The sequence below is a fragment of the Dipteris shenzhenensis genome, chromosome 7 (assembly GCF_047967505.1).
Source record: "Dipteris shenzhenensis isolate YYH24624 ecotype China chromosome 7, Dip_SZ_1.0, whole genome shotgun sequence".
NCBI classification, from domain to species: Eukaryota; Viridiplantae; Streptophyta; class Polypodiopsida; order Gleicheniales; family Dipteridaceae; genus Dipteris; species Dipteris shenzhenensis.
In genome coordinates, this window is record NC_141602.1 from 26,338,567 (window position 1) to 26,349,457 (window position 10,891).

Consider the following 10,891-nt stretch of genomic DNA (forward strand, 5'->3'; position numbering starts at 1 on the left):
CATATTGCTAAAAATTTATTTTTGCAGATACTTCAAAGGAGCGAAAATAAATTCAATGCAAGGACATTGTAAATAGAACAATTTAGATAATACAAAGCTATTGACTCAGGTATTACTTGCAACCAAAAATATATATTTGACATTTGATGTATTAATACAAAATGATTACAAGTACCATTTGTTTTTCTATTATTGCTCAGAATCTCTCTCTTAACTTTTTTGCAGTGGAGACTCCTAAGAATCTTCCACATGCTGTTCAGGTTGCTGCTGCTATACATCTTGTTGTGGATCCTGCTACTATGGATCTTGCTGCTGCACATCCTCTGTTGGTACTATCTCTTCCTGCATCCACTCCTCCTGCATCGACTCCTCCTACTGCTTTGGTGTCCCTGCCTCCTCATCCATGGGCTTGGGTTGTGGAATCGTACTGCTTTGATGTCCCTGCCTCCTCGTGAATAGGCTCGGGCTTTTGGAAAAGATCAAGTAGCTCATCAACTCCGACACCTTCTAGAATGTCTTCTAGATTGCTAGTGCCTGGGACATTCTGAGCCTCTTATTCAACTCGGAGATTCCTCAGTGCCTTTTGAGCCCTCTCCTATATGGATTGGTTGGTCTGGTGGTAGGCAAGGGGAAGAGTGATCTAGCAGCTTCAGAATTGTCTTTGCTCTGAAGCTATGTACATATTCAGAGCCAAACTATCCTCTTTCATATGCAATAAAGACAAAGAATGTTTTTAATATTTTTGTATCAATTCATTAAATTTAGAACTTCTCAAATAGTATGCAATGAAAGCACTCACAAATTTAGGCTATTTCTCTGAAAAGTATGTGTCCATCATATATTTGGCACTGATGAGAGTTCTCCATTCATAAGAGAAAGGATCCTCCTATTGTGGTGTCTGTTTTATCAAAATAGAAAGCTAAGATGTATATTGGACTATGAAGAGTGCAAAAATAAGAGGGAGATAAAGATAAGTGACAATGATTACTGTACCTGCAATGACATTGGGTGAGCTGAATCTAACATCTTTAACTTTGGATCACGGAGGTCCAATGCATCCATTAGTCTTTTGAGACAACTGCAATGGGAATGAAGTGCAACAAATTATAAAATTCACACTTTTGCAAGTAAATGCGATATGGCTGACTTTTCAAGAGAAAACCTAAAAATCGCATTTTAGAGAAAAAGTATAGGCAATGATTGACTTACAATTCCAAATCCGGGTGGGTACCCTTTAAGGAGTTGAATGTATAGCATAGCTTTTGCTGTACAGCTGTATGTACCAAACTCCAATGATTGCTACAAGAGAAACAAATAACATGAGGGGACTAGGCCAAGAGGGTGTAAATTTAATTTAAACAATCAGGATTTTGACAATAGAGGGTAGCAGTGGAAAAGGTCAGGGAACCTACTTTGAGCAATATGGGAGGAGAATCATATCAACCACATCAAAATTACAAAAGTGAAACCACTTGGAAATGCTTTTGGTTGATGTCTTGTTATCTTTCAACTTGAAAGATATAGCTGGATCAACTATATACACAGAGTGCTGAAGGCTCTGGTGGATCTGACTAAAACTACAAAAAATAACTTCACTTAGCTTATGAAAAAGTGAATGCTACAAAGACATAAACACAATTGACATAGAAAGATATACTTACTATAGAGCTGTAAGCATGATTGTGCAAGTCACATGTTTTTCTTTTTGTGCTAAAGCCATGATGCAGTCTTCTGTCAAGTCCCAAGTCAGGTCATCATTCACAGTCTGGATGGCTACTCTGATCCTTGGTCAAGTAGTAGGAGCTTCTACTGAATTTGCACTATCCTCACTAATGTCTAGGATTGCAAGACAGACACTGTTTCTTTGACTCTTTCCCTAAGGGACTCTTCATTAGGCAACCTTGCCTCGGGTATGAAGTTGGTGAAACACCTCTACAACCTTGAATCCATCATCTTCAGGTTTCCTAGTTGGAGGTATTAACAAGATATCTCTCATTTTTAGATCATCCCAATCCTCTGCATTAAGGATCTTGTCATATCTATATCTGACCCTGACAAGTGTTTGGATGTCTTTCTTCATGATGGTGACCCTATGTGCATGTGCTACTATCATCATGGTGTCCATGAAAAACTCTATGAGCCACTCTTCAGTAGCTTCTTGGAGAGCAAGTAGTGCAGTCCTTTGCCATCTAAAGTCCACATGCCAGTTCATGCATATTGCCCTGACTAGCCTCTGGAATGGTGCCATGGGTACTACATATCCTATGGCTTTCTGAGCCTTCCTGATCTCCATCAGGATAGATCTGCTTTGGCTCACTCTTTTCTTCCCGTTCCTTGCTAGCATGTGCATGGGCTTCCCCTTTATTTAGACCTGGATAGCCCCTGCAATGTCAGGTCCTTTTCCTTTCCTTCTGGCTATTGCTTTGGTTCTTGCCATAGTATATTGTGCTCCTCTCCTGGAAAGACACCCAAATATCACAAGGAAATCATCAACCTAAGAGTTTGCTTTAAAACACAATATGGTGTAAAAAGATTAAAGGCCGAAATCGCGTTTTTTAGAAAATGTTTTTGGACATACCCAAGGAACACCCAACATGCTAAAAGTTTTCTAGAAAATGTGATATGGAGGAGAAAAACAAAGAACAAGCTCAAATCGCATTTTTGAGCAAATATACTAAAGCCTACTCTAATCAATAAGTTTGGACTCTACCATACTCCTAAACCCTACAATGTAGATGAGATATGCTCAGAAAAACAACTCATAGAGTGCCTTTGAGAGAAAGCTATGGAATGGTCATTTCACCTTACTAATAGGAAAAACCAATGACTTGTGACATATTGCTTACCTGGGCTTGTGTCTATAGTTGGAGCTGGAGCTGGGGAGGTGTGAGATGGACATAGGGAGGTTGTGGCTGGAGCTGTAGTGGGTGGTGGAGCTAGTGAGAGAGGTTGGAGTTGGAGCTGCAGTGGGACTTTGTGATGGAGGTGGTGAGGTAGTGAGGTTAGAGCTGGAGCTGGTGAGGTAGTGAGGTTGGAGCTGGAGGTGGTGAGGTTGGAGGCAACTGAAACTAGAGATAGGGATGAAATGAAGGGTAGTTCTACTTAGAGGGGGTTTTGTCTCAAAATCTATGCAAATAATGATGCAAAAATAAATGCACAGGAAATTAGAAGACCGTCTTCCACACGTGTGGCTCACAAGACAGATGTGACATGCATTGGAAACTGTGCCCTTTCCTCTTATCTACACTTTCTCCATCCCTCTAGCAATTCTGATCTATACTTTCCTCGATCCCTCTAGCAGTTTTGATCTGCATCACTGCCATCATCCCCCCGCCCCCACCCCCACCCTTACTGCACTTGTGCAAGAGCCACAGACAAGTCACCAAGGCTAGTCATGGACAGAAAAAATCTAGGTACTCATTCTACCACTTAAGAATCTACTATATTTGTTTGCACTAGTGTTTTCTTGATCTGTGATTATGTAGGTCTCATCTTTTCTTAGGTGCGAGTACTTGGTCCATAGAGGATAACATTTTTTTCTAGAAAATGCAATTTGAGGTTCTTTTCCATAAAAACACCCTATATTGCGTTTTTTAGCAAAACATGCTAGGTGTGCATAAGCTTGTAGGAAGGACAAAGTGAATGATACTCTAAAAAGCTTGGTCTAAAAATAGGTGCATGCAATCACTAAATACTCTAAATCTAGTACCTTGAAGACCAGTTTTGGCATGTGTTTTCTCCCATGATTATCCCCACCTACCTATACTTGTGCAAAAGCCACATACTTGATCTATCTAATTCTATTGCATCAGCAGCTATTAGGCATTTACTTGAACTTGTCTAGACATGATGTTTTTGCATCGAGAGGAAGGGCTTTTTGCTAAAAAATGCGATATGGAAGAGAAAAACAAAGAAAGAGCTCAAATCACGTTTTTGAGAAAATTTTGCTTAAGCCCAATCTAATCAATCGGTTGTACTCCACCATCCTCCTAAACCCTAGCTTATAGATGAGATGTGCTCAAAAAAACATTTCAGGGAGTGTCTTTGAGAGAAAGCTATGGAATCATCATTTCACCTTAACAATAGGATAAACCAATGACATGTGACAGATTGCTTACCTGGGCTTGTGTGTAGAGCTGGAGCTGGAGATGGAGAGGTGTGAGATGGAGCTGGGGTGGTTGTGGCTGGAGCTACAGTGGGTGGTGGAGCTGGTGAGGTTGGAGTTGGAGCTGTAGTGGGACTCTGTGATGGAGGTGGTGATGTAGTGAGGTTGGAGCTGGAGCTGGTGAGGTTGGAGCTAGAGGTGGTGAAGTAGTGAGGTTGGAGTTGGAGATGGTGTGGTAGTGAGGTTGGAGGCAACTGAAACTAGAGATAGGGATGAAATGAAGGGTAACTCTACTTAGAGGCGGTTTTGTCTCAAAATTTGTGCAAGCAATCACGAGGAAATAAATGCATAGGTACCTAGAAGACCGTTTTCTACATGTGTGGCTGACAAGACAAATGTGTCATGCATTGAAAATTGTGCCCTTTTCCCTTATCTACACTTTTCTCCATCCCTCTACCAGTTTTGATCTACACTTTCCTCCATCCCTACACCACATCCTTACTTGCATCACTGCCATCATCCCCCCCCTACTCCCATCATCCCAACACCCCCCCTCCCCCCTACTCCCATCACCCCCCCCCCCTTACTGCACCTGTGCAAGAGCCACAGACAAGTCACCAAGCCTAGCCATGGACAGAACAAATCCAGGTACTCATGTATACCACTTAGGAATCTGCTATATTTGTGGGCAGTAGTGTTTTCTTGATCTGTGATTGTCTAGACCTCACCTATCCTTAGGTGCCAGTGACATAACATATAGAGAATAACTTCTTTTGCTAGAAAAAGTGATTTGAGGCTCTTTTCCATCAAAACACCCTATATTGCGTTTATTAGCAAAATATGCTAGGTGTGCAAGAATTTGATAGAAAATGTGATTTGGAGTAGTTTTCCTGAAGAAACATGAATATCACCTTTTCTAGCAAAAGGTACTAACCTTATTAGTATGTATTAGCTTGAGAAGAGCTTGATGGGTGATGATGGTTGTCAACTTGATGTATCTTGAGTTGTAGTGGGTCAGTGTGGATAACAGTTTGATAGGTGTTAGCTTTGATGGGTTGAGATAGAGCTGTAGTGGGTATGGGGGAAGGACCTGGAGCTGTATTGGGTTAGGGTAATAGAGTTGTTGAGGGTGTCTGTCATTTATTTATTTTTTCTCCGGATGCAATAGAAATCTTCTAGCCTTTACTCCACCAATAGATGGCTTGATAGGAACATCTTTTCCATTTGTAGATTTTTAAAGATCCTTTGTAATATGTACATCACCTCCATGGAGACCAATTTCTGATAGAACTGCTTCTAATGATTGTAGTGCCTCTTTTCTTCTACTCTCAGGGTGAAGTTTCCATGCAAATCCAATATATAGGAAAACAAGTTTCTCAATGATCCTACATAATGCATGCAATGTACAAGTGTGAACATTGCATAATGGGATCTCAAGAACTGCTTTGAAATTTTTATCTACTGTATCTCTATTGGGTGCTCTTTTCCACCATTGAGAATCTAGGACATGTGCTGGTTCGTTGTAGTACAAGCAAGGAGATTTTGAGTTACCCCCTTTGCTTATATTGAGCATACACTTCAGTGTCTTCAGGTCACTTGCCATATGCCATTCAATTTGTAAATCACCCTTCCCTGGAACATGAAGATGGTGTCCTTGGACTTGACTCTTGTTGATAATTGATGGTATATTTGTTTGATGGAATACCCAATAAAGTACTGCATGGTCCTCAGTCTTCACCTGTAATTTAAAACAACAGGTTTGCAAGATATATGATATAAAATTTATTACATTTCCAGTAAAGACTAATTTAGAAGGCAATAGTTTACATACCTCAAATGTGCCCAACCACCATACGTGCTTTTTCGATTGGACACTGAAGTACTTTGAGCGACTTTGTGATCGATTGATCAAGTGCTCGATTCATCAAAGTGATAGAAACTCTCTCAATCTTTTTTTCCTTGACGATTTCACACTCATCGAGCTTCACAACAAACTTCAAAACTCCTTTACATTCTTCAAATGTGATACTGTAGAACTCAACCATAAGTCTCTGCAATTGTTCAAGATCTACAAAAATATTATTCCAAGCATTATATGTAGTGCTTCCCTTTTCACTTTCATATACACTTTCGATATGAAAGTACTGTCCAATAAACTTATCAATTTCTTGGTTGAGATGACCTCGCTCCTTCCACACTTGTGCTTGTGTTGGTAACAACCCACATTTTATTCGTTGATCTTTTAATGTTGATGATACAACTATAAATATTGAAGCATTTCTCTTTCTGCTCATGCCGCTCACATCAAGAGCCTCTTGAATTTTCGTGACATTAGCTTTACTTTTTGATACGAAGTCTTCAAGCACTTCACGTTTTACCTTCTTAAACTTCTTTTCCTCCATCATGTTCTTTGTAACAACAGTGGAGACTAAACCCTTCATTTGTTTGATAAGAATTAAATTAGGATTAATGTTTTCTTTCTCAGGTCCTAAAATTTCCTTGCAATAAGTAAACTTTGCAATATTACAGATTTTCTTGCAAGACAGACACACATATACATATACAAATACAATGGCTAAATAAGATGTACTCTTACCTTGCTTTATGTACTCTGTGCTTACATCCTCTAGTGCCAGCTTTCAACTTTGCAATGTTTTGAATTCTCTTGCTTAATTGTCTCTCTCTAAGAACGGTTCTCTTCATTCTTGCTCTCCTTAGCTCATTCTTTGTCTTTGAATGCTCTTCGATTTCCCTTTGCAGCAGCTGCTCTTTCAACTTTGAATTTATCGACATTTCTTGGTCCTTCTCCATTCTTTCTCGGACATACAATGCCTTGTACATTTCCGCAGTTGAATGTTGAGTTGAAATGTATCTATACATTCCATTGTTCCCGTCACCCACAAACCTCAATAGCGTTGTTGGATTAGAAAATTGAGGGCTCGAATTTCTCAATGGACATTTTGGGTAAATATGTCCGTCGCACCATAAGTTGATGTGTTGGGAGCCTGCTCTTCTCATGTTTTTCTTTTGCTCAGCATTCACAAGCGGAACCTCTCCTCTTTTTTGTAGCGGTGCATATTTTTCTTCTAAATCAATATGTAAATGGTGTAGTCGCTTCTTTTGAGGTTCTTCTTCAACAACATGGTTGCACGCAGCCATTTGGTTCTTCATCTTGTCTGCTTTTTATAAAACTCATCTAATCTTTCGCGATAACCATTCAAATATTTGAAAAAAAAAGGATTAGTGATGGCGTGATGGGTTCTTTATGAGAGGCCGCCGTTGAAAGAGATGCGGAATCTATATGGAGAGTTTAATGCAGCGTCTTCTCAATTATTTGAAAGGACTTTTTTATTCCTCCCTGGATTGACACACCTGTGGTCCTAAACTGACAGATATCCGTATTTTATTGCTTTTTCCACATTTTAGAAGAGAGATAAAAGAGAAAATAGCAAATTTCTTATAGGGCCCTAAAATGAGCTCCCTTTTTTCCTAATGTCTTGGAGACCCAAGGCTACTACCAAGGTGAACATTATATTTGGGCTGTGAAAGTTTCAGACACATAGAATCCATGACCTCACGACACTTGGATTCATGGGGTAGTAACACAACAACCTGTGTTGGAGTCCTGATGCAGTCCCACAAGAACCTACCCTCAATTCCAGAATGAGGAAAGCTGCTCACATCCCAGCCCCAGTACCATGATACCACGTGTAGTACTACTCAAGGGGAAAGTCAACAAAGCCATCCAGGGAACAACACAAGAACTGACCCCTGAAAGTAGGAAAGTTACACAAGAACCTCCCTCAAAGCCTATGCGACACACACCTATAGTGTTGACTGGCACTACTGCCACTTCCAAGTTGAAAACTGTAGTACCACAAGAATCTACCTCCACAAAGGGTGCAACCACACAAGAACTTGGGTGCTTCATTTCGAAGAATGACCATCAAAAATGGCAGTGATGATCCACCACTAACAACCAGGCTGATGAGCACGATCAACACATGCTCTACCTAGCTAACGACAAAGTATGCTACTTGGAACTCAACCCCATGACAATTAACATAATAGGAACTCCATCTAGGTCTAGGTGAGTCTATACGATAGGCATATCATAAAAAAGCACCAACAGCTCACAAGTCCTTGTCGATCGTTACGCACCCACATAGTTAAGGTCAGCATTAGGTGAATACGACTAGTATATTTTTGCATTAGGACACGTTGACCTCACAAGTATCCACCGCCCACATTCCTAGGGCTGACTATTGCCACCATTCCAATGTCGTAGGCAGTACCGTTAGCATCTTCCAACCCCCTCAACAGGTCAGAAAAATGTTAAATTTGCAGATTCAGACCAAACTGGCACCCCCATGCCTTAGGGCCTTAGCATGGGTTTAGGATGGGAATCTTTTTGTCATCATTACTCCCATCCTACACCAAGTGGTCTAGGATGGATTTAGAATGGGAGTAGCTACTTTTTCTCCCATCCTGGACCATGGCCTCTAGACCCTGGCAACCAAAATGGGTTCCCCCTTTTTAGGGATTCAAAAACATGGAAGGATGACATGTGTCCCTATCCCCACAAGGTCCCCACCTCTTAAACACATGAAATGATGCCATGTGTCCTCTTCCTCCTAAACCCATCCCTAGTTCCTTTTTTTTAAGCACATGGTGGGATGGGAATAGGATAGAAATATGCATGGGACCACTTGGGACCACCTTTTCCCATTCCCATCCTATTTCTTCCCATGTGCTAAGCCCCTTAGCCAGCTATCCCTCCGGATTGGTGTCATACTATTGGCCCCTTGACCGGTGCCATACTTGAAATCCCCCGACTCACTGCATTAGCCATCTCACCGGATCATCGCCATACTACTATCCCTCCAGGTTGGCTCCATAACGCTATCCCCCTCTTGGTGGGATACTGAAAACTATAAAAGGACCCCCTTATCCCATCGGATGTCGCCTTAGTAGAAACAACAAAACTCTATTAGGTTTTTGCCCGAGTTTGTTCAGCTTCCAACAATCTTTCCCACTGCCCACCAGCCTCCAAATCAACCGTTGAATGTCCTCTGAATCCTCCTCCTCTACCGACTAGTTCATTACTTGCTTGCCAATTATGATAGAAAGAAAAGGATTTGGAGAGACATTGTGACATACAAATGCGGTTTTTGGTTTGGTTGTAATCGTACAAAACATGATTGTATCTTATACAGAACACTATTGATCACCTGGAGATGTTTTAAAACATTTGTTGAGGGCTTTTGTGATCTAAGTTGGTTGATTATGAGGATTAGAAAGGCGTCTTGTGCCTGAAATTAGGTTATTCTTGGACCGCTGTTAGAAGCGCCATTGTTGTGCATTGTATTTGTTTGTTGTTAATCATTGTTGTTTGATCCTCATGTATTCTTTTAAAATAATCTCCTTGGTTGTCTTACCTGGCTTGTATTGAATTTGAACCATGGTATGTTGTAGGGCACGTACCCATCTAGACAGTTTGCTTTTTCGTCTTGAGACTCGTAATTGTCTTATTGTCAATCTGCAAGAAGGTATGCATGTAGTTTCTCAAAGGCCCACACCGTTGCAAACAAGTTCTTTTTCAGTAGCTCCATGTCTTGTTTTGCTGTAGACAAAGAGTAGCTGATGTAGTAGACATGCCTAAGAATTCACATTTTTGTGCACCTTTGGAGGATAACTTCCCCAATTCCTATGTCAAATGTATCTGTCTGCCAATTCCTATGTCAAATGTATCTGTCTGAAGGTAAAATGGTTGAGTTAGATCTGAGTGATGGAGATCAATTGTATCTGCTTGTATTTCCTCAATGTTTTTCCAATGAATTTTGACAACTTTCATTCCATGTGAAAGGTGTATATTTTTCCAGAATCTCCATAGGGGTGCTGTGTGAGTTTTGCTGTTGACTGGATTTTATAACTCTTGCACTGATTTGATTTTCCCAGGATTCCATCTGCAAAGACAACTCTATTTGGCCCCACACACTTTTTGTTTTTCAGCTTCAATTCCAGTCAATTATATAAATCTTCTGATGGGACCTCCATTGATTGAATGGGTCTAGTCCTATATGTTCAGTATAGGGGATGGAAGCAGTTTGTGTTGAGATTGCCGTCAAGTGTTGTGTTGAGTGTTGTGTTGATGTCCATCTAGATTAGAATGTTGTGAAGTAATACCAAAAATGACTCATCCTTGGGCTGCAGCAGTTCCATTTTTGTCTTAGATTCTTGCTCGTAGGATTGGAATGTTAAGTTGAAATTGCAACTCTTACTGAAGCGTCAATGTCCACTGGTTCCCCACAGTGTCATACTCTGATCCTTGTTTGTTGATTGAGAGCCACTAAGATTAATCTAAATGCCTCTGCTCTGTTGTTTCATTGTGTGTTCTAGTCGTAAAGGAAGTCACAAGGGTGAAGTCAATTGTTCTTTGAGCAGGAGAAATGAGGATGTTGATCCACCAGGGAATCAGGACTGGATTGATGTCTTAGCGACCCTGCCTGGTAACTCCGAAACATGACTAGCCACAAAGGACAAGTGGTCCACCGATGGGCAGTCTGAACTTGCGTAAGTCATGGAGTTGTTAAGGCTGCGGATTACAGCTTATGTTACAAAAAGGTACGTTTATCATATTTTGTCCTCATTACATGCCAAATGTTCATGAAGTGGCAAGCTTGAACATCTTGGATTGAGCATGGAGGTTAACCATACACATAAATCGTCTCAAGATAAAGATTTTGTGGATGTCAATGGTTGGTATCTTTTGCAAAGACACATGGA